The following is a 23,232-nucleotide window of genomic DNA, read 5'->3' as shown; positions in this document are numbered from 1 at the left end:
AGGTTATAATCCACTTGTGTGTTTTGACGATGGTGAGGATACTAATCCTTCCATAAACAGTTTAGGAGTTGCCTTACTTAAAAAGACATTGGGAAGTCGAACAACATTGCATCTCCAATGAGTAGCTGTTCTGCAATGAAACTGTTCTCTGCACAAAGCTGTGAGGGAAATGTTGGGCGCAGTTTCCTGACTTGGGAGGCTCAATAAAATACCTTTTATCAGCTCCTTGGATGGGGGGAATTACATTAAGCAGAATTTGGTGTGACCTCTAAGAAAAAGATGTCCTATACTACTTCGCTAAATTATTTGTTCGAGGCATATGAGCTGCAGATTGTACACTTAGCATAGATCGCCATCTGGTGTTGGGCCCGGATGTTTGCAGTTTGTTTTTGTTCTTTGGACAGTCTTTGGAAGTCACGAGTTCGGTGACTCCTCCTTCGGTCCGTACTGCGCATGGGCTTCGGCTCCATCCTCAGATTGTTTTTTTCCGCCATCGGGCTCGGATGTGATACTTCGTGCTCCGGCTTCGAACTTCTACGGTTCCAGCCTCGACGGAAAATCCTCGTTCTTAGAGTTTCTTCATCATATCTTCATCTCTCGAAGCGGCACTTTTCTCCATTCCGTACATCGGCACCGGCCTTCGGGCCCTCCTCGACTCCGGTCCCGGCCGATGGAAAGGACTCCGTTCAAAAAGTGCCCAAAATGTGGGTCTAAATTTCCCCACACCGACCTCCATCAGGTGTGTAACCTTTGCCTCTCTCCAGAACACGAGGCCAGAGACTGCCCCGCCTGTAAGTCTTTTCGTTCAAAAAAGACCATCCGGGATCGAAGAGCTCGACGCACCATGGCGCACTCATCATCCGCAGCTCCACCGGTCATCTTCGGAGACGGCGCCGAAGCTTCGGGGCAACTACACACCGAGCAGGAGGACGACGTCGTCGGCGCTTCCGAGGCCGACGACTCCGACGTGGAGGACATCACACCGGCGCAGCGGGTCGTGAGTACTGTACCCCCTCCCACCCCCGTGCCCAAAACCAAAGAGACTCAGGTTACACCCTCGCCTGCAGGCCTGGGTAAAACCAAGCATACAGCTTCTATCACCCCACCTTCGGGCCCGGTGTCGAAGCCTCCAAAGTCTCACGGCAGCTCGGGCTCGAGCCAGCCGACGCCTGGTGCCGAAAAACACCATCCGGCACCGAAGAAAGTCATACCCAGCTCGACTCCGAAGCCACCGGTGCCGAAGCCTGGACTCTCGGTGCCGACCAAACACACACAAATCTGTCGGCTCCGGCGCCGAAAACTCCTTCGACGCCGAAAAAACCGGAGGCCCCAAAAAAGCATGGCGCACAGAAACCATCGAAGCCCTCGGCTCCGAAATCATCGGCGCCAGCGGACGATTCGGCGCCACTGGCTCGGTTTACACCAGACCCTTTGCAAAAGACTCTATCTAAAGATCCAAAGACTGGGCTATTGACTTTAATTATCAAGAAAAGACGCCTTGACACTCCGGCTCCTCCTCCACCACCCAAACGGAAGGACTCTGCTACTTCTCCCCTCAGAGTGCCCTCCCCACTGCCTCCTCCTCTGCCTCCTCCACCTCCTCCACCCCCTCCCCCTCCCAGGTCTCCGCCACCTTTACCTCATCACTCCCCGACCCCGTCCCCAGATCCGGATGACGGGGACCCGGATTATGACCCGGCGGACGCCCCAATGGACCCCACTCCACCGGGGACCCCAGACCCCTGGGAAGACTACCACAAACCTGACATACCTGATATGCCTCAGGACGACCTATACCCATCCAGGCCGTCTCCTCCAGAGGACTCCTTAGGGTTTCATCACTTAGTGCAGAGAGCAGCACACTACCATGGGGTGGACATGCTCAGCGAACCAGTGGAAGACGACTTCCTACTGGACACATTTGAGATTCAGGACAAATCCACGTCTATTTTGCCCATGCTTAAAGGTGTCACCAAGCATGCTGCAGAGGTGTTCAGAGACCCTGTCAGGGCCAGGGTACTGAACCCTAGAATAGAGAAAAAGTACAAGGCGGCACCCACAGACCCTGCATACATTAAGGGCCCTGCTCTCTTAGATTCCCTAGTTGTCTCCACAGCTAGAAAGCGGGCTAACTCCCAGTCCTCAGGAGAAGCCCCACCGCCAGACAAGGAATCGAAACTTTTAGACGCGTCTGGCAAACGCACCGCCTCCCAAGCTGCAAACATGTGGCGCATTGCAAACACACAAGCACTACTTGCGCGCTATGACAGAGCACACTACGACGAACTTGAGGCTCTTATGCAACACCTCCCCGAAAAACACAAGCGCAAGGCTCATGACCTGATACAGGAGGGTAAACTAATTACAAACACCTCCATTAAGTGTGCCCTCGATGCAGCCGACACTGCTTCTAGAGCCATAAATACCAGTGTCCTGCTTCGTCGCCATGCCTGGCTCAGGATCTCAGGGTTCAAGCCTGAAGTCCAGGCGTCCATACTCAATCACCCTTTTGACCAACAAACTCTCTTTGGGCCAAAGGTGGACGAAGCGTTGGAAAAGATGAAAAAGGACACAGACACAGCAAAGTCTATGGGGGCACTTCAAACACAGGCCTCTAAACGTTCCTTTCGACGCTCATCCTTTCGTGGCACAGGCAGAGGCTTCTCCACCGATAGCGCCTCTACCTCCTACAAGTCCCCTCCTCAAAATACCTTTTCAAAGGGCAACCAAAGGGGTGGTTACAGAGGCAACAACAATAAGGGCAGGGGCAAAACTAACACCACCCGTTCTGCCACCCCGCCCGCACAATGACTCCCCTCCGCTCCCCCCAGACCATCCCACTCCGGTCGGGGGCAGACTACAAAACTTTATCCACGCATGGGAGTCCATAACATCAGACAAATGGGTGACCCAAATCATTCGGTCAGGGTACTGTCTCGAGCTAACATCTACCCCACCCAATATCCCACCAAGGCAGCGTCCAATGTCTCAAGAACATTCCACACTGCTCAAACAGGAGGTACTCTCCCTCCTCCAAAAACACGCTATAGAGCAGGTCCCCGTCAATCAGCAAAATCTAGGGGTCTACTCCCTATATTTCTTAATACCAAAGAAAGACGGGACCCTGAGGCCCATTCTGGACCTCCGGCCTCTAAATGCCTACATACATTCAGACCATTTCCACATGGTCACCCTACAACAAGTCCTCCCGCTCCTCTGTCAGGGAGACTTTCTCACTACCTTGGACCTGAAAGACGCATACTTTCACATTCCAATACACCCCTCTCACAGGAAGTACCTCAGGTTCGTGGTGGACGGGCAGCATTACCAATTCACGGTTCTCCCCTTCGGGGTCACCACTGCACCACGGGTGTTTACTAAATGCCTAGTGGTAGTAGCAGCACACCTCAGATGTCAACATATTCACGTCTTCCCTTACTTAGACGACTGGCTGATAAAAGCCGCGTCCTACGACCAATGTGTGCAACATACAAACAGCACCATCCAACTGCTCCACCAGCTAGGGTTCACGGTGAACTACCAAAAGTCCCACCTCATACCATCTCACACAAAGCAATATCTCGGGGCCACCATAGACACCTCCAAGGGTATTGCCTATCCAAACTCAGCCAGAATCACAAGAATTCAAGCCTTACGCAAAACATTCCTTCCTCAACACTCTCTTCCAGCAAGAGTGTTTATGAAACTCATAGGAATGATGGCGTCTTGCATTTTCATAGTGCCCCATGCAAGACTCCACATGCGTCCACTTCAAGAGTGCCTAGCACAACAGTGGAACCAGGCCCAGGGTCAACTGACGGATCTGGTGTTGGTGGACGGCCGCACCCATCACTCTCTGCAGTGGTGGAACACCACAAACCTTTCCAAAGGGCGGCCGTTCCTGGACCCGGTTCCTCAGGTGATTCTAACAGCGGACGCATCGCTCTCCGGCTGGGGAGCGCACCTCCTACACCTCACAATGCAAGGTCTATGGACGCCACAGCAAAAATCGCTCCACATCAACCATCTGGAGCTCTTGGCGATCTTTCTAGCCCTAAAATCTTTCCAAAAACAGATTTCGGGCAAAGCAGTCCTCATTCGCACAGACAACATGACTGCAATGTATTATATCCAAAAACAGGGGGGGACACACTCTCCCCAGCTCTCCCACTTAGCCCAGAGCATATGGAGATGGGCAATTCCCCAAAACATCTTTCTCCTGGCACAGCACGTTCCAGGCGTACAAAACACCATGGCAGATCTGCTCAGCAGACAAACGCAACAACTATACGAATGGGAACTGCATCCACAAGTTCTTCACCCATTCTTCCAACAGTGGGGGCATCCTCACATAGACCTCTTCGCCACCCACGAAAACAAAAAATGCCCAAGCTTCGCCGCCAGATACCCACACCCATTGTCCAAGGGCAATGCGATATGGATGAACTGGTCAGGCAGATTTGCATACGCCTTTCCACCTCTCCCACTAATTCCATTAGTGGTAAGGAAGCTACAACCACACTCCCTCACACTCATTCTAGTAGCTCCGACCTGGGCCAGGCAGCCGTGGTACACCACACTACTACAACTATCAGTGGTACCACATCAAAAACTGCACCTATCCCCATGCCTCCTAACTCAGAACCATGGAGAAATCAGGCACCCGGACCCAGCTCAGCTCAACCTTGCGATCTGGCTCCTGAAACCTTAGAATTTGGATACCTTAACCTTCCCCCTGATTGCATGAACATCATCATGGAAGCCAGACGTCCTACCACTAGAGCATGCTATGCCGCAAAGTGGAAAAGATTTGTAATTTACTGCCGTAACAATACAATCAACCCTTTAGATGTATCCATACAGCACATCATATGCTATCTGCTCCATCTTCACAGGTGTAACCTGGCATATTCATCCATACGCCTACACCTATCAGCGATCGCTGCTTATCTACAAAACAGACAGCATTTATCACTGTTCAGAGTGCCCGCTATTAAAGCCTTTATGGAAGGCCTTAAACGAGTAATTCCTCCCAGGGCACCACCTTCCCCTGTATGGAATCTAAATGTAGTTCTTACACGGCTAATGGGTCCGCCCTTCGAACCAATGCATAAATGTGAGCTACAGTTTCTCACCTGTAAAACAGCTTTCCTCGTAGCTATCACTTCCCTTAGAAGGGTTGGTGAAATACAAGCGTTCACTATACAGGAACCCTTCCTACAAATACATCGCAGCAAGGTCATACTTCGTACAAATCCGAAGTTTCTGCCCAAGGTCATTTCCCCCTTCCATCTCAATCAATCGGTGGAATTACCTGTCTTCTTCTCGCAACCTCAATCTGTTGCAGAAAGGGCTTTACACACACTTGATGTTAAGAGGGCTTTGCTGTATTACATACAAAGAACGCAACCTTTCAGGAAGACTAAACAATTGTTCTTCTCCTTCTCTCCACCACATAAAGGCAACCCCATCTCTAAATCAGGGATAGCTAGGTGGATTGTAAAATGCATACAAATTTGCTATCAAAAGGCAAAAAGAACATTATCTGTTCCACCTAAAGCCCACTCTACAAGAAAGTTAGGGGCTTCTATGGCTTTTCTAGGGAACATACCCTTAGATGACATCTGCAAAGCAGCCACATGGTCAACACCGCACACCTTCACAAAACATTACTGTGTAGATGTGCATTCCAAGCAGCAAGCTAGGGTGGGCCAGGCTGTACTAAAGACACTTTTTCAAACCACTGCAACGGATACCGGTGGTCGCCGCTAGGGTTGGGTACTGCTATATAATCTATGCTAAGTGTACAATCTGCAGCTCATATGCCTCGAACGGAATATGCTACTTACCAGTATGCATCTGTTCTTGGCATGTAGAGCTGCAGAGTTGTACACGCCCACCCGCCTCCCCGGCTACCTGTATCCGTTCCAGTCCATCTTATTTAGATACAACACACATGGGTTTCTCACTGTTATTACTACGCTCCATCATTTCCCTGTTGGCGAAAAACAATCTGAGGATGGAGCCGAAGCCCATGCGCAGTACGGACCGAAGGAGGAGTCACCGAACTCGTGACTTCCAAAGACTGTCCAAAGAACAAAAACAAACTGCAAACATCCGGGCCCAACACCAGATGGCGATCTATGCTAAGTGTACAACTCTGCAGCTCTACATGCCAAGAACAGATGCATACTGGTAAGTAGCATATTCCTTACATATTAAGTATTCTTGCATAATAATAGTTTATGGAAACATCTTTGACGAACTATGTTAACTGGCACTATATTAGTATTTATACCATTGATACCTTAATCTTGAATTATGCTAATCAGAGAGTGTCTGTACTTTGTGCCCAGTTCACAAAGGTGCTCAGTTGACCTCATTTACAAATCCAAACTCTGGTTTGTGATTCACAAAATGTGAATTAATACTCACCTATGTAAACTTACAACTGTTGGTGTAAAACTGGGCATGAGCAATTCGGAGGTGGTGTTAGTGGATATTCTATCACCCTAGGGGCATTATTTTCTCAATGGAAGAATACAAAGTTACCAAATGCACTTGTGCTTATTATTGTATGTGTAATGTACACCTGGTACATGTATGAATGTGTAAGTACTTGTGCACGTGAATATTTCTGGAAAGCTTTAAGAGCTCCAATTTCCTAGGAGAATTAATGAATTGTTTGCGAATGTCTAAGAAGTCCAACGTTTCCTCCAAGTGTAAGCCAAAGCCTAAAGGAGTGCATTCTGATGGATGCTTTTTAATTGCAGATTCCTCATCTTAGAATACTGCAGCACGCAGGAGCACTGCTGGGAAAAAACTTGTCCAGGTCTAGTCTGGAGCCTGGGGAGTAGTCTATGGTATTTACCCAGAAGTGACAGAAAAGGCCTGGGCAGCATACAAGCACATCCCCTTTGCGCAGACGTTAGTTATTTTCTTTCTGTGTCTTCCGATACTGATCCAGATCTCCATCCAATTTTGTTTGGGAAGTTCTAAATGATTTCACCAGTGTGATAAGGGTCGATGTCCCCACCAAAATCAACAGGTTTCAAGCCATGCTGCGACTGCAGGAAGCAGATGTTGGCCACAGACCTGTACACAGGTTTTGAAGTCTGGGATCTGCCTATGACTCAGTCGTGCAATAAGAGCGCCCTCATGCCCCTGAAAGCGATCTGAGACCGGTAGTACATCACTGAACAGAAGGCACGCCCTTAGCTTCAGGCCCACTCCTAATCCGAGTCACAGACTCAACTCTGGTCCCGATCTCGAGGCTGTTCTTGTGGCCATCAACTTAGCACTGGAAGTCCCCCGCTAAGTCCAAGTGTAAGCAAAAGAATTAAGTGCACCACTTTCAAAGCATTATGCCTCTGTCATAAGCCACTTTTCCCCGGTGTCCCCTCACTCCAAAAATCTTTTTTTTCTTTCTTCATTCTTTCAAACCAGTCGTACTCTCAGGTTCACGGATTCTTTTTTGATGTCCATTCGCCAATTGAAATAATGTTGTATTGGTAGTTGTGCTTTTTCTACCATCACTGCCTCCACTGAGAGCTGTCTTCCTATTGTGTTATGTTATCAATCCAACTTATTCAAGTTCTGTAAATTGCTTAAGACTTGTTAATTCACCCATTAAGCTGTTCCATTTTTTTTAGAGATGTCTCTTCCTTCTCACCTCAGAACATCCTCAGGTATTTTCACGCTTTATAAATAAAGATCATATATTTATCAGTATCAGAATGCATAGCAGTGTCACGATGTTAGTTGCACCCCTTTGAGATCTTTGGCCAGAAAACCAAATTCTCATTTGATTACGAGGCACCCAAAATGTCTCAGGTCATCGTCCGACCCAGCAGCAGCTGGAGGCCTTTTAGGAGGCTACGCTGCAAATATTGAGTCCACTTTAGTGTGCTACGAAATGCCAGGGGCCCACATTTGGGATACCACCAGCGGGTCCATACCCAGTGCCCGAGCCCATACCAACTCTGATATCGACTTCCACTCCAGCCCAAGATCAGCAGCAGTCCCTGTTGCATCGGTGCCAATTCCAAATCTCAAACTGACTGACTGTCATACTACGAAATTCCAAAAGCAGCAACAGTCCTCTTGCAATCAAACTCTTAACTCAGGGCCTCTATCGATCGTGTACCTATGAGCAGAGGCCCCTTTTCCTTATTGATTCTAGCCCTGATCATCCATTTCACAGACCCTCCAGCTGGGTAGGTTCTGCTGTGGTTTCAATTCTAAGGGGATGATTCTGGAGATTCCTGCCAACCCTCCCACCTCCCCGTTCTGTAGCGTGGCCTTTTTTTGGATGTCTGAATAGCTTCCGAGTCATTATTAAACAACTGTTCACGTTCTACATCTGAGGAAATGGAAAGGGACAGAAAGTGATGTCAGCGCTCAGGGATGGTCTTACATGCGGCTCCTCTCTGGTCACTTCTGGGGTGGTGGGGAGTCAATTAATTCATTGATTTGGTTGACTCCCTTGGCTGATCTGGATTTAGTGTCCACAATCACTGTATTAACTGATTGGATGAGATTATTTATTTTAGGGCATTCATTTTTTTCTGGTTGATGCATTTGGTTCAGTACAACAAAGTGTGTTCCATTCACTGATGCGGTCATGGATGGGATAATACATTTACCCATCCCAAATGATTATAGAAAGTACCTTCCTTGTTTTTGGAAGGTGATATGCTGGTAAGAAAGAAGCCCTGAGTTACTGACAGTAAACTGTGGAGCAGTGGTGACCAGTCAACTTCATGCACTGCTTGTGTTAGACGTGAGTATACCTGCTCCCACATTCCACTCGCCACCACTCAAACACTCAGTAACTAACTTGTTTTGGGAAATATCACCTGCTCATCATTCTCCGCAGATAAGAGTTTTCTCTTCTCAGAAAACTCATCACATTTGCCTCTCTTCCACGAAAGGATCCTACCTTCACATACCAACTCAAGGTTAGTTTGTTCTCTGCATACAGTAGAGCTCAATACAAACCCAACTCTACCAAAAATCTTAAAAGCTTGTTATGGATTGTGATTTCCACACCTAGACTCATTCCCCATCAGTTGCCTTCCAACATAATCCGTGCGATCTACCAGTCACCACTCTCATGCTGTGCCCAAGCCCCTTGCGCTAAATTTTGATCTTTCTCATTCTGTTTACTCGTCTGTCTCAACTGGAGGCCTCTCCTTTCTGTGCATCCCCCTGCACTTTCAGCATTCACCTAAAAACCCTCTCGTAAGTGTCCCGAGAGTCTCAAACTGAATTTCACAGATCACCACTCTCCACCTACTTTTGCTTTATCTTTGTTCTACCTTGGGTCTACTGCCAATAATTCTTATTAACGGTCCAAAACTCGTAACTCCTTAACTAACATCTATTTGGATTATTAATGTGTACCATATGAAGGTTCATTATTCTTTTGCTCAGTCCCAATGATGGGACTGAATATTAACTTCCTCCATGGACAGTGCTTGCCAAAAGCTCAGGCTTTTTGTTTCAAACGGGCATCTCTCGAATGGCTGAGATTTGCTTCTGGATGCAGGAATGGAGTCGGACGCCATTCATAGCACGGGGCCTGCTTTCATCAACGAGCCCCAAATATATGGTCCTGTTGGGGTCCTACAGGAACAGGATATGTGTGAACCTGAGACAACAGTGGAAAGAGGAACATGTTGAATTGACTTGTTTCCATTGAAATCTTGCATGGTAGATAGTTGATTTCCGAATAAGAGACGAAAGAAAATTATCTACATATTGTTTTAGTAATGCGTATTCTTTTTCATGCAAGACCATCACTGCTCTCTTTTGAATAGGTTTGCGTGCACAATATTTACTACACTGTGGTGCCTCGGACAGATCCACGGGGGAGGCTTTTGAAGTCCACTGATGGTTGCATTATAGTTTAAGAGTGTTTCATGTCCATCTTCAGTCCTAGCCCCCTGCTGTCGTGCAGTTAAACATTTATAATGTTAAAAATAATTTGAGTCTGTTCGACATCTGGGTATCCAAAGATGAGCAGGCCCCCAGCATTAGGTTTAGGAGGTTGGGCAGCCGGTCTGTGTGTCTGTTATTTCGCAATAAGACCATCTCTGAGGTCTGCAAGAATGCACCAGCATATCTTCTACACATGCTGTGGGGTGAGGAGTTCATGTGTAATTGAACGCCGCTAGCACAGGCCAAGCTGGACCTTATCAGGAGTTTTTATCCAGAGTTGCAAACATTCTCTTAATTGGACTAAATGAGTTTGCCAAACAAGTAATCGCTGCACATTATTGGAAATTAGACAAGTCAACCAGCCCCAGGGGAGAGTGTGGGGAGAGGGGAGCCCCACGTCTCCAGCAGTATGAGAATGTTTACTAGGCTTTGTTCTGGTGCGCTACGTAGAGGACTGGTTTTATGTAAAACTGTAGCTTTTAACAGCGATTTATTTTCCTGCGTCAGTAGTTTGACAGCTGAATAGTGCACTATACAAATGTCAAGATATCCGACTTTGTTTGAGCAAATAGATTAAATGAACATTGGCTAGGATTTGGTAACTGCTTCCCTGTTTATCTTTCTAAATTACTGGTTTGATGTCAATTTGTAAAATGCCCCACTCTTGCCAGTGAGAAGATCAGGATGCTACTTTGACTTGCTATTGGTATTGTCCTTAAATGCGTTTGTGGCTATCCATGATTTTGTCAACAGTAGGACTCAGAATTTCTGTGATCACGGTTTGCGTTCAGAATTTTCTAGCATAATCGGGCAACATTTAAGATTTCTCGTTTGTCATAGTCCCCACTTAAGATTCAGAACAATTCACTGGTGTGTGGGAGAGCGGAGGCTCCATTGCACACCAATTGTGGCACCTTCCTGATGCCCATGGAAAATGTGGCAATTTAGAGTACGCGGAACTCCCAGAGACCCTTGACTGCTGGAAGTGCTGCAGAATCGCACTACAATTAAAGAGAGTCCTGGGAGAGTGAGGTTTGTAGACAGGAGCTGCAGTCTTCCCTGTCATGGGTGTGAAAGGATGCAATGAGGTAGGTAATCTCTGGACTGTTGGAAGCAGTAGGGATTGCATAGCCTGCAAAATGAGGATCAACACAACAGTGTCAGGGTTCTTTATCCGTGCTAGGGGCTGTGAAGTGTTGCAATTTGGTGGCGAGACGTGTGGGGTGGGGCTATTTTTGAAACCATAAGTACATCTTCCTGCACTCCCCACTTTTGACTTCGGGAGGGCTTTAAGATAAGTCTTTCCTTAGGCTGGGGTACTGTGATTGAGATGCCCCTAGTTCCTGATCCTGGATTACTTAAGTCTGCTCTTTCCATTCTTTGATTGTTAATAGGCAAAAGGTCGATTTACCCCCTATTCCATTTTCAGAGCATTACTCTTTTCTCCTACTGTACCTTGGGGCCCACATGTTACTATTCCCACCGAAGCTAGAGAACCTAATCCTGTTTATTGGAGTGGACAGAATGGTTCCTTGCCCCAATTTGGACATGATGTCCATATCCCAGGTGCATCTGTGGATAACTATCTGGGATCATCTCCATCTTGCAATCCTCCCTCACTGTCCTTGGCCTTCTTCAAATGCTGACCAGGTATCCATACCTTTATATCCAGCGTCTTCCCTATTCTAGTTTTGTATTCCCTCAAAGCCCCAGACCCTAGAGTGATTTCAGATGAGATGCTTGAACATCAGAGGAGCACACAGAGGGGGGCTGTTGCTGTGTCCGGTCTCCCTTGACAATATATTCAAGTACTCTGAATATGTGTATAGGAGCACAGACATCTCTGAAATGCTTGTCATGATTGTGTAGATATGTGAAGAGGATGTGTGTGATGCCTTTTTCGGTTGAGCCTAGAATCCGCGCGCTTGCGCTCCTCTGCGAGGCATGCTGTATTGGAGAATGCATTTGAAACCTCGCCCACTCTCCGCCCATATTTTTCATTGCCTGTTGTCATTGCCCTTCGTAAATGCTGGCTTCTAATTCGTAAATACTCTTTTTAGTCCCTCCTTAGTACCGCCTTGTCTCCATTTGTAACCTCCCATTGCGACTGGACATTTTACTAAGGTTGTTACTCAGTACATGTTATATAGTCTGTAAGCACAATTTTCTTTAATTAGTTTCTTCTAGCGGAGGCACGACATGCGCTGCTTCAGCTGGTTTTTAGGTCTCGCTGAGCCAGTGCATGCGCTGCTCTGCGAGAAATTTAGTGTGTGGGTTTTCAAAGTGCTGCCACAGGCTTTTGGTGGCCTAGCGCTTGCGTTCACGCGAGCGTGCACGCGCGCAGCCGCCATCTGCCTCCCTTCCAGCATGATCACTGCTGTGTGCGCACCACTCGCATGCTTACCACAGAGCGCGTCCTCGCGATCACTTTCGCTTTCACCACGATCGCGATCACTTTCACGGCTGTGCTGCCGTTAATTTTACGGCCGCGCAGACAATGCTTGTTCACTTTGTGTTCACACACTCTTTTAGTTTTGTGGCAGAGTGCACAGGTTTTGTTTGTGGCGGTTGTGGTTTCAGTCTCACTCCGTTGTGCTTGCCCCAGCGTGGTACCTTCACGGCATCCCAGGCACCAACATGGAAGACAGACACCATGGCCCCGGTGTCTCTGGTGCAGGTGAGCCACAGCCTGGCGCTCTCAACATGGCGGCAGTCATCCGATCTGAGTGGGTAAACTTTAAATTCCAAACTTACTGGGTTTATTTTTATGTTATTTTTCAGACCTGCCAAGTTGTATAGTGCAGTTCTTTCCAGTACACCTTGCCTGGAAAGTGTAGTCCCAGAGTTACTGTAGGGGTTGACAACGCTGCCACTTCACATGTCGTAAAGTTGTACTAGTTTTGTTGCTAAACATGCGCCCATCTTCCACGTTTACATGCAAACCCTTCCGTAGCAGACCCCAGGGCACGCGCTTGTTTGATAAATGCTATCTGTACGTTTAGAATATTTTGTATGGACATGCTGCACTTTTAATTTTCCTTCCACTCTCCTCATGAAAATAGGATAAACATCATTATTTGGTATATTTGTATTCTGCCACTCCCCTTGTTGTCGCTCTTGGGGGCCTTGAGCGCGTTATGAAGGTTCATAAAATATTTTTTAACAAGCATTGGCATAGCCAATAGGTCTCGCCTTTGGGACCTTATAAGTGTTTAGCCATGCAACAGTTGATGTTGTTGCACCAAGGATATTGTGCTGCATAACTAAATACTTATAAGGTCCCAAAAGCGAGACCTATTGGCTATGCCAATGCTTGTTAATGATGTTCCACGACATCGCAGCATGCTGCATGCTTTTAGTGAAGTATTTATTTTAAAAACAGCGCGGTCCTCCTTAACTATAGCGACCGCACCTATTCACAATGAAGCCGCACGCACCACTCGCGGGAAGGGACATGTGTTTTGTTTTTTATTTACATGAAATCACAGCGAACGCGCTTCTCCTCCAGCTTAATGAATTTTTTGTAGCTGGTATTTACCTCGGTGTTGCTTAAATTTGTATATTGCCATTGCATTTTGCCATGTAAAATCACGCACGTATGTAATGTTTCCAAATAATTTTTCATAGTTTATGTTCCCAGTAGACTTTAAATTGAAATAAAGTCTATACACTTAAAGATGGTCGAAATGTTTGAGAAGCGATTTCAGATTCTCACTTTTTCTGCCGACTTGTTTGTCCCTTTTCTGTGTTTACCGCTGCAGAGCGGCTGAAGCTGTGAGCCGTAGAGGTGTAGGCACAACACATGATGTGTGCTTGAGGCAGATAGTCACTTCTATCTACACCTTCAGTCTGGCCAGGTCCGGCAACCACGGAGTCGTTGTTTTTGCGCTGTACTCATTAATGTTTTGTTGAAATGCTTACCGTTGATGAGGCCTAAAGGGTGGCCCAACGCCAGAGTGGCCAAAAAAATGGGGAGTGTAGAAACTGAGCCTTTGATGGCATACAGTGCCCAGATGTCCCCCTTTATTTCCCAGTGCCACAACTCCAGGTTTCACGGTGTGTCGGGCACAAGACAAATCTTGCAGTTTTCTAGTTTTAAACATGAAACATGTTTCCTGATCTGCTATCCTAAAATGTTTCCCGTTTCCCCTGAGAATTATAATTTTCGTTTCAAACTATCAGCTTCTCCTGCTTTCACTTTACAATAAATTGGGCGTTCGGTTTTAAAAAGAAAGGCGGCTTTAATAACACAAACATTTGCAATGCAATTAATCAGTCATTTGTGAGCGTTTAAGCTATTAGGATTGTAAATAACAATGCCTTTTATTTATTTTTTAAAAACCAAAACATAATTAAAAGGCATTGTCATTTACAATGCCAATAGCTCAAACTTGCGTAAATGCGCGACCTATTGCATTGCAAATGCTTGTTTTCTTTTGACATTAAATTGTAGCATCTGGTTTGGTTTCATAAAGTAATGAAATTTTAATTTGAAATCAAAGCGCTCTCTGAAACACCATCAGGAAGTTAAGAAGTTTTTATGATTTAATGAAATTCCTATATTTCTAAACGAGAATCATGGACTGACGATTCTGGTCTTGCTTTTTAAAAGTTCCAAATACAGTAGGGGGCTCAAAACGTTTGCCAGATCTAATCCAGTATGTTTTAATCTATGTATTGAAAATGACAGAAGTATAAGCCTCGATTCAAAGGGAGATAACCTCCATATAATTTTTGGGTGGTCTTTTAGAGATTCTTCAGGTTTCTGAGTGTATGTGTGGGGCGGATTGGATTAAAGTCTTGCTTTTGTTTTGAAAGACCAAGTCTGGTACCTGTTATCAGGTGGCACAGACCTGCCCCTGTCTGGATGGCTTGCTGATCCGTTCCCAAACTCAAGATTTGTCTGTCCAGATAATTAATTGTAGTAGAATGCAACTACAATTCCTCCTAATTTGGTGAACTTTCCTCTGATAGTTTTCAACACAAGAAACTAATACAGGAAGGGGACACCATGGAGTTGGTCCTGAAAAAGCAGTGAACGCCTTATGCCGATGTCCTCACATATCACTGCTGTACACAGATGTTTGACAATATAGCAATCTGAACTATTCCTTCAAGGCATATTTGCGCAGCAGCTAGTTTAGTGCTTTATTATTGTTCAAGGTATGTGCCAATTTAACTTGGCATATGTACAGATATTAAGTTGGAGGAAAACAATTATCAAGCATGTACAACCGCTTTCCCCTATCCAGCAATCGACTCCTTACTTTACTGTTATCTTGGAGTCATTTTTTAAAATCACCCAGAACGCACACTTTGTGCTATGAGTGCAAGTCTGACTAGGGCTCTTTGAATTTACACTGCCATCAGGTGATTAGATCTCTCTGTGGAAAACCATGATTTTCAGAGATCTTGGTCAGTGGCACGTTGTCGGTTTCCATGGATTTAGTTATCCAGTGTATGGTCCACACAGCAGCTCACCTCTCCATAGCACATCTGATCTTAAACTCTAAGCTATGGAATTACTAACTAATTTAAACTAATAGTTAAGAAATCAAACCCTACTATTGGTGGATCATGTGAGCAGCAGGATAGTTCCTCTATACGTGCGCTTACACATCCTATGACTTTTCCACCTTGTAGCAACGACGACTGGCACTTTAAAAATAGAAGTGTCCTCTTTCTATTCTAAAACCTCACTAATGGTGGCACCCAATACAAAATTTGCATAAAAAGACTAGATTTGCATGTTGTCTACAATCCTGCAGTCGTGTAAACATCTTCTCCTATCTCCATACCAACTAAGCTTTTCGGAGTGCGTAGCTGAGAAACATTATTTGACATCCCTTTTGCTTCCTCCTGCCCACTCAGCCCCATAGCCGAGATTAATGATTGCTTTAAGTGAAGCAATCAAGCCATTAAAGGACGTTACGACAAATTGTAAATGCAATAATTGGTTCCTTCTGTTGATGGGATCTTCACTTGATGTAGAAGCGCAGTGAACGCAGCAGTGCCATATATGGGTCTCCTCTGTTTTGAACAAACCGGAGCTAGATTAGAAAAACATAAGAATGTAACACAAACCAATTTTAGCCAATGATGTAACATGAAGCCATGGTAGCCACAAAGTAACATGGAGCTATTCCAGCTACAAAATGGGATCACATCATCAGCGGCCCATTAAGAGCAGACTCTTGCACATCACTTCTCACTTAAAAACAGCGTGCGCTTTAGAGTCCACCTCGCTGTTTGGTATGTACTGTTTGTCATTGATTACTTTTCAGGTTTTCTCTACTATAGTCCACCTACATTTTCCGTGGGTTAGTATGACATCCTGACTTGACTAACCTCCAAAAAGTGTCCATATGCATCCAGGAGATTGCACCAACCTCGAATTGAGCAGTGATTGATTAGATCCGTCTGGATCGCCTGCCCATCAGTTGCTTGATATTCTTTTGCGGAATGGGGAATCCCCCCCCCCTGGACATTGAGGATTTTTGGGTGGTGGCCACTGGAAAAAAATCCTTGTCAACCAAGTAATTATGCAACTTGTAGTCCGTCCATTGACATAATATTCGTATATTGCACTGCATTGGATACACCTACTGACGTCTAACAAGTGACACCACTTGTTTGTTACAAATAATTTAGTTTTCCTTTATCCTTGAACACAACAGGAAAATAAGACCCACATATCTCCTGTCACAAAGTTGGCAGTTATTATTTCTACAAACAATCTATTAACTATCGGGGATAGTAAAAATTGTACCCTTCAGGGTCTATGTTGCACCGAAATCGCGCAAAAGGGAGTTATTTATGTTATTGAGTCTTTACTGTGCTCAGACTATAAACAGGAGACTCTTCTGTCCAGCCAGCACAGCTCAACTGAAACAGTGTCCTATGCCAACTATGGAGCACAAGGACGTTCTGAAGTAATATAATTCCATAAAGCAAAGTAAAACACATACCCTTCATTTCCTTAAAAAAACAACGGTATCCAAGATAAAAAGTAATGTCAAAAGTATAATAAGTACAACATACCCGTATGTGGGCTAGTAAAAATAATGGCAGGTAATGCTAATGAAATCTGATTAAATGTAAGTAGAAAGACTCATGTATATTATTCAGTGAAAAAAAACAAAGGTTAAAGGGACGTTATGGTTAAATGAAAATGTCAGTAAAAACATACTGTTTTAAACTAACAAAACCACTGAAGTTTATCAGTTAGTTATCTCGAGTGGCATAACTCGTGCCCTAAAGTAACTATAGCTCATGCCCCAGCCATGCACAGTTTTATTAATGTCAATTCAGATGTTCCAGTGATGTTGTCAAAGTCTTCATTTTAGATGTTATCCATGATGCCATAGAACATGTTATAAGTGATGTTATGTCTGAGGAATCATCAGGGCATTGGAAGGTGGCGAGTTACAGCTACTTTAGGGTGCCCCTCGCCACCGCTCATGGGTGGCTATATCATGTAACAATATAAAAGGTGTTATTTTGAGTTAGTCTGACCTACAGGCATTGCCAGAGGCTCAGAATACCAAAATAATAGTAGCTGGGCTTATTGGCTTTATCATTGGATCCTCACATCAACATATATAGAGCAGACCTATTGGCTTTGTCAAAACATCTCCAATAACAATAGTCCAATGTATATTTAATAAATTTACACATTACAATGTTTAATAAAAGTGATTGTCATTAAATATTTTCAATAAAGTCTTGTTATCTAATTTTTTACGTGTTTGAGTCCCTTTTTAACATTTTTCAGTGTACAAAGTGCAGCCTTGGAAAAAACCACTAGCGGGCCCTGCACTCCATCTGATGCACATACACCTGCAGCTCTGAGTGATTTAAAAATATGGTAAGCTCTCCTGGGGTAAATTAACCCCCCATAGACACACACAGCATTAAAAAAATCTTTGGTGGTGGCACTGCCCCGTCTATGGGCATCACCAGCAAGAAAATATATAATTGAAGAGAGCCCTTGGGCATTAGGGTGCACTCCGTGCCAAACCACTGAATAATAAATAACCGTCACCTGCCGCTCATGTATTATTCATTTTTTAATTTTGATAAAATGTGGGTGCCCATCTGGGGCACCCACGGCATGGCAACTTGCGGGTTGCTGGAGGTGAGGCAATGCCCCCATGGCCCTTGCCGAATCACCAGCCACGAATGTGGCTGGATCCAGGCGAGGCACCCACAACTATCACCATTGTTGGGTGTTGCGGGGGGCTTAGGAGACCTAGCCATTTATTAAAATGTTTTAATTTGTTGCCACAGAAACTCCGGAAGTGGGGGGCCCTCCCAATGTAATATAAATCAGCCCAGGGAATGGGGTCCCCGGCAGCAGAAGAATTACGGATCTAACAGATCAAAAGCGTTGATCTAATTGGCTGCCTACATATCAACAAAATGTGGCAGCAGCCAATTTAAGACTTTGGGATTTAGTCTCCTGTTCCACGGATTTTTTATTAGCATCAGTATAGTATTCGTTTTTACTATGTCTTTACTATGTCTTAATGTATTTCATTACTCTCACAAGAGGCTCACGGGACTCTTGCAAGATTGTAGAGTTGTTAATTTTGTTTAAAAGTATTGTATTAGAGTTCTTTTTCATGTGTTCAGTTATTGTTTAATGATAATCTATAATAAGGGAGTAATTTAGATATGTTTGCTATATATTTTTTAAAAATTGATAAGTTTTGCAATACGCTCGCGGGGGTCGAACACACAATCCCCTGCATGGACTGCAAGCGGGCTGTGCTTCCTGTTCGGCTCTTGCAACACACTCATGAGATTTATATTTGGAATTAACTTAAAAACTTTCTTGTAATTCTGAATAAAGTTTAGACATTAGAGATGTTGATTGACTGCCACCTCATTTGAACCTAGAGACTCTGTGCCTGCCCAGGTACTGAGTGCGGAAGCAAATAACAACCCTGCTTATCTTAATAAACTACTTTTTTGCTGCTTTTGTAAGAAGATATTTTCATGTGCGATAAGCAGGTCTGCATAATGACAAGCTTGTCCAAGATCACAAATGCCCCTTCACATAGTAGATTTTTTTTTTTTTGGGAACCATTATTGTTCACCATTTTTCCCAGTTTGTTTTGAAGGAGATGTATTTTTTTTAATTCCCCAAACTTCATGTTTTAGTTCAACACTATTCTAAAATGTAAAAAATAAAGTTTAACAAATGTTAGAAAACATAAATATAAAGTTTTTACAAATGTTAACAAAAATGGCTCTTTTTCAGAGTTACTCTGTAGTTTCATTAACAATGATGTTTGCAGTATGTTTCCCTTTTTTCCTTCTTAAAACTGCCGTGGGAGTTTTGTGAGAGGCAGGAAAGCCCATCATGGTCAGTGGCTCTCGCAAGCCTACTCCACTTCAATCTACCGCAATCCACTCAAATGTCCTCCCACTCCAATCCACTTCTCCCCATCTACCTAACTCCACTCCAGCGTACCTGACTTCACTCCAATCTACCCCAGTCCAATTTACCCCACTCCATTCTACCCCACTCCACTGTACCACAATCTACCCTACTCCACTGTACCCCAGTCCACTCTACCCCTCTCCACTCCAACCCTATCAACCCCAGCTCACTCCAATCTACCTCAATTCACACCAATGTACCACACTCTACTAAAATCGACCCCACTGTGCTCCAATCTATCCCAGTCTACCCCACTCTATCCCTGTCCACCCCTCTCCAGTGTACCCCAATCCACTCAAATCTGACTCCACTCCAGTCTACCCCACTCCACCCAGTTCAGTTTACCCTAATCTATTGCACTCCAGTATTCCCCAACCTACCCCACTCCATTCTACCCCAATATATCCCACTCCACTCTACACCGATCAAACCCACTTCAATCTACCCCACTCTGCCAATATCTATGCCACTATCTACCCCACTCCGCCACAATCTGCCCACTCCAGTCTACCACAATCTACCCCACTTCACTCAATTTACCACACTCCTATCTTACTGAATCCTCTCCAGTCTACCCCACTCTACTCCAGTTTACCCCACTCCAACCTGCCCCACTCCAGCAGTCTACCCCACTCCAAGCTACCACCTCCACTCACCCCAAATCTACCCCACTCCACTTCACTCAACTCTACCCCACCCCACTCTGGTCTACCCCACTCCATTCCATACCATTCCAATCTACCCTACTCCAACCCACCCAATCATCCCTATTCCACTCCACCCTAATCTACCCCACTCCACTCGTCCCCAGTCTATCTGACTCCATTCCAATCCATCCAACTCCACTCCACCCCAGTCTATCCCAATCTACCCCACCCCACTCCACCCCAATCCACACCACACCACTCTAACCACCCTAATCCACTGTACCACACTCTTCCCCAATCTATCCCACTCCACTCTAATCTACCACATGCCACCGAAATCTACCCTACTCCTGTCAATCTAACCCACTCCACTTTATCCCTCTACAATCTACCCTACCCCACTCTAACCCAAACTACCCTACTCCAATCTACCCCATCCAATCCGCCCATTCCAATCTGCCCCCGGCACTCTGACCCACCCTAGTACAATCTACCTCACTCATCACAATCTACCCCACACCACACCACTCTACCCAACTCCACTACAATCTACTCAACTCCACTACAATCTACTCCTCTACAATCCAATCTACGCCACTCCAAATAACCCCACTCCTATCTATCTCACTCCATTCTACCACACTCCACTCCAATAAACCCCACTTCACTCCAGTCTACCTAACATAATCCACCCAATCAATCCCACTCCACTCTACACCATTAAAATCTTCCCCACTCCACCCCCACATATCCCACTCCACTGTGCCTCAATCTACCCCATTCCAATCTACCTTACTTCACTCCAGTCTACTCCACTGCTTTTCAGTCTACTCCACTTCACCCAATCCACCCCAATTCAGTTGACCAAACTCCAGTCTGCTCCAATCTACTTATCTACAATTTACTGCACTCCAATCTACCCCATTCTACCCCACACCATTGTACCGCACCCCACCCCAGTCTACCCCACCCACACCACCCAAATCTACCAAACTCCACCCCAGTCTATCCCACTCCAAATTACCCCAGTCTACCCCACTCCATTCTACCCTACCCTCCTATAATCCATTGTCTACTCCACTTCTCTTATATCTGCCCCGTTCCACACCAGTGTACCCCACTCCACCCCACTCTTCCCCAATCTACCCCACTCCACATTACCACAATATATCCCACTCCACACCGATCTACCATACTCCTATCTAATACACTCCAATCTCTCCCATTGTAATCTCCTCCATTCTATTCCACCCCAGTCTACTCCACCCTAATCTACTCCACCCTAATCTATCCCACCCTAATCTATCCCACTGTAATCTATCACACTAATCGACCCAACTCCCCCACTTTAATCTACCCCAATCCAATCTACCCCAGTTCACCCTACTCCATTCTACCCCAATCCACCCCTACTCCTCTCTACCCCACTCCATTCTACCCCACCCCATTCTACCCCACCCCACTCCATTACTTTTTAACCATGCTGAACAGTAGCCACACTGTTGTAAATAATGGCTAAAACACATCACCAAAGCCAATTGCTTTTACATTGGTGAACCGCATTGGCTTTGCCAGTCCTTGTTTATTTTGAGGCCAGCAGGCAAAAAAGTCTCAGCAACATTTTTCATGTGTAAAGTGTGTTAAAAGGAACTCACAAAGGATAGCTCAGGCAGAGTTAGCTTGTGCTGCTGAACTGGAGAGCTCTTCGGTTCCTTCTACATCCTTTCAACCTGGATACACTGTGCTTGCTAGGGTACTTACTGCTGAACAAGACAATAATCCTGCTTCACCTAATAAGGCTCTTTTTTGCTACTTATATAAGCAGGGGATTGTTTCATTAGAGACAAGTAGAGCTGAACAGGGCAAGTTTGTGCAAGACCACAAATGACCGCCTAGGCACAACATAATCAGTTCTCCAATTATCTGGCTTTATAATAGATTTTTCATAGAGTTGTTTCCTCGTTCTTCAAAAGTGAACTTGTTTTATTATTCTCTTCCATATATTTTGTCACATGATAGTTCTCTAATTCAGAACATATTTTTCAAAATAACCAAAGAATTAAAAGTGGCATATTGGTCAATATATTATAACAGTGATTCATCACTATAGTCTCTAAACATTTCTACATTTTTCACCCACAATCACTTATTTATATCTAGTGTACCACTAACCTCTTATTCCTTTCTCCTGAATAATTGCATAACCTCAGCAAGTGCATCTTTTCTTTAATTCACACACAAATTAAAGCATGCCATCAAATCTGTGATTAAGCTACCCACAGACATTTACAAAATCAATACAGCACATGTAAACAGTAGTTTTAGAACCCCTACCTTCTATGGTTAAATTACGTTGCTTGAGGAACTCAAGATCATGCAAAAAATACCGGACTCAGTTCAAAGTTACAAAGCAGGTGAATGCACTTATATTGCATACCAAACTGTTCAACTGTTAACCCCTCTATACAAGGTAAAAGCTGATTCCATAGAGATTTACATATTAACATATTTCTCTTCACACACCTTTGGTAACAGTGAGCAGGGTGTTTCACTTTGGGAACCTCAATCTCTTCACTGTAACCTCTGATATGAGTGAAACATAAGTGTAGTAGAGTTTAGGAAAAGACTACCTCTCCTATCTGAAAGAGATACATTAGTGATATGAATTTAATTCTAGTTTTAAACATTTTAGGTAATTTATACTGTATTTTATGATATGATTGTAATGTGCTTTTATGACTCAACTGTCGAATAAAGCTTTGATTGATAGATTCCTTACCTTAGAATATCCCCAGGCGTCAGACTGGATCCAGAAAGTTTTTGTCCGCAGTACCCCTGCACGTCATAAGGTGGTGTCGTGCAGCTCCGTGTCCGTCGCTGGCGTCGTATGCACCGAGATTACATCATGGAGACTACGTAGGCGTCACCCATGCACGCTATCGTCAGTTCCTTCTTTTTCCCCGCCAGCAAGCGCAGATCCGGTTAGAGCACGTACACCCAACCCTGGGTGACCCTGCTTTTTTGACAACCCACCCAACTCCGGAGAGCCTGGTCATCCAGGCCTCCACTTCCCAAAGCGCATTCCCAACTGCCCCGCCGGATAAGGAATCCAAGAAGCTGAAACAGTTCGGCAAGAGACTGTTTTCATCGTCCAGCTTAGGGCTGCGGTCAGTGAACACCACATGCCTCTTGGGC

General features: G+C 45.1%; 1 protein-coding gene across 2 annotated transcripts in view; it reads left to right on the top strand.

Moving 5' to 3' along the window:
• Nucleotides 1-23,232, top strand: part of EXOC6B (exocyst complex component 6B) — a 1,605,823-nt gene that overhangs the window by 746,094 nt on the left and 836,497 nt on the right. The window lies entirely within an intron of this gene.

This window comes from Triturus cristatus, chromosome 2_2, assembly GCF_964204655.1.
Source record: "Triturus cristatus chromosome 2_2, aTriCri1.1, whole genome shotgun sequence".
In the NCBI taxonomy this organism is placed as follows: Eukaryota; Metazoa; Chordata; class Amphibia; order Caudata; family Salamandridae; genus Triturus; species Triturus cristatus.
The sequence above is the reverse complement of the archived record's forward strand: the minus strand, read 5'-3'. Positions and strand labels throughout refer to the sequence as shown.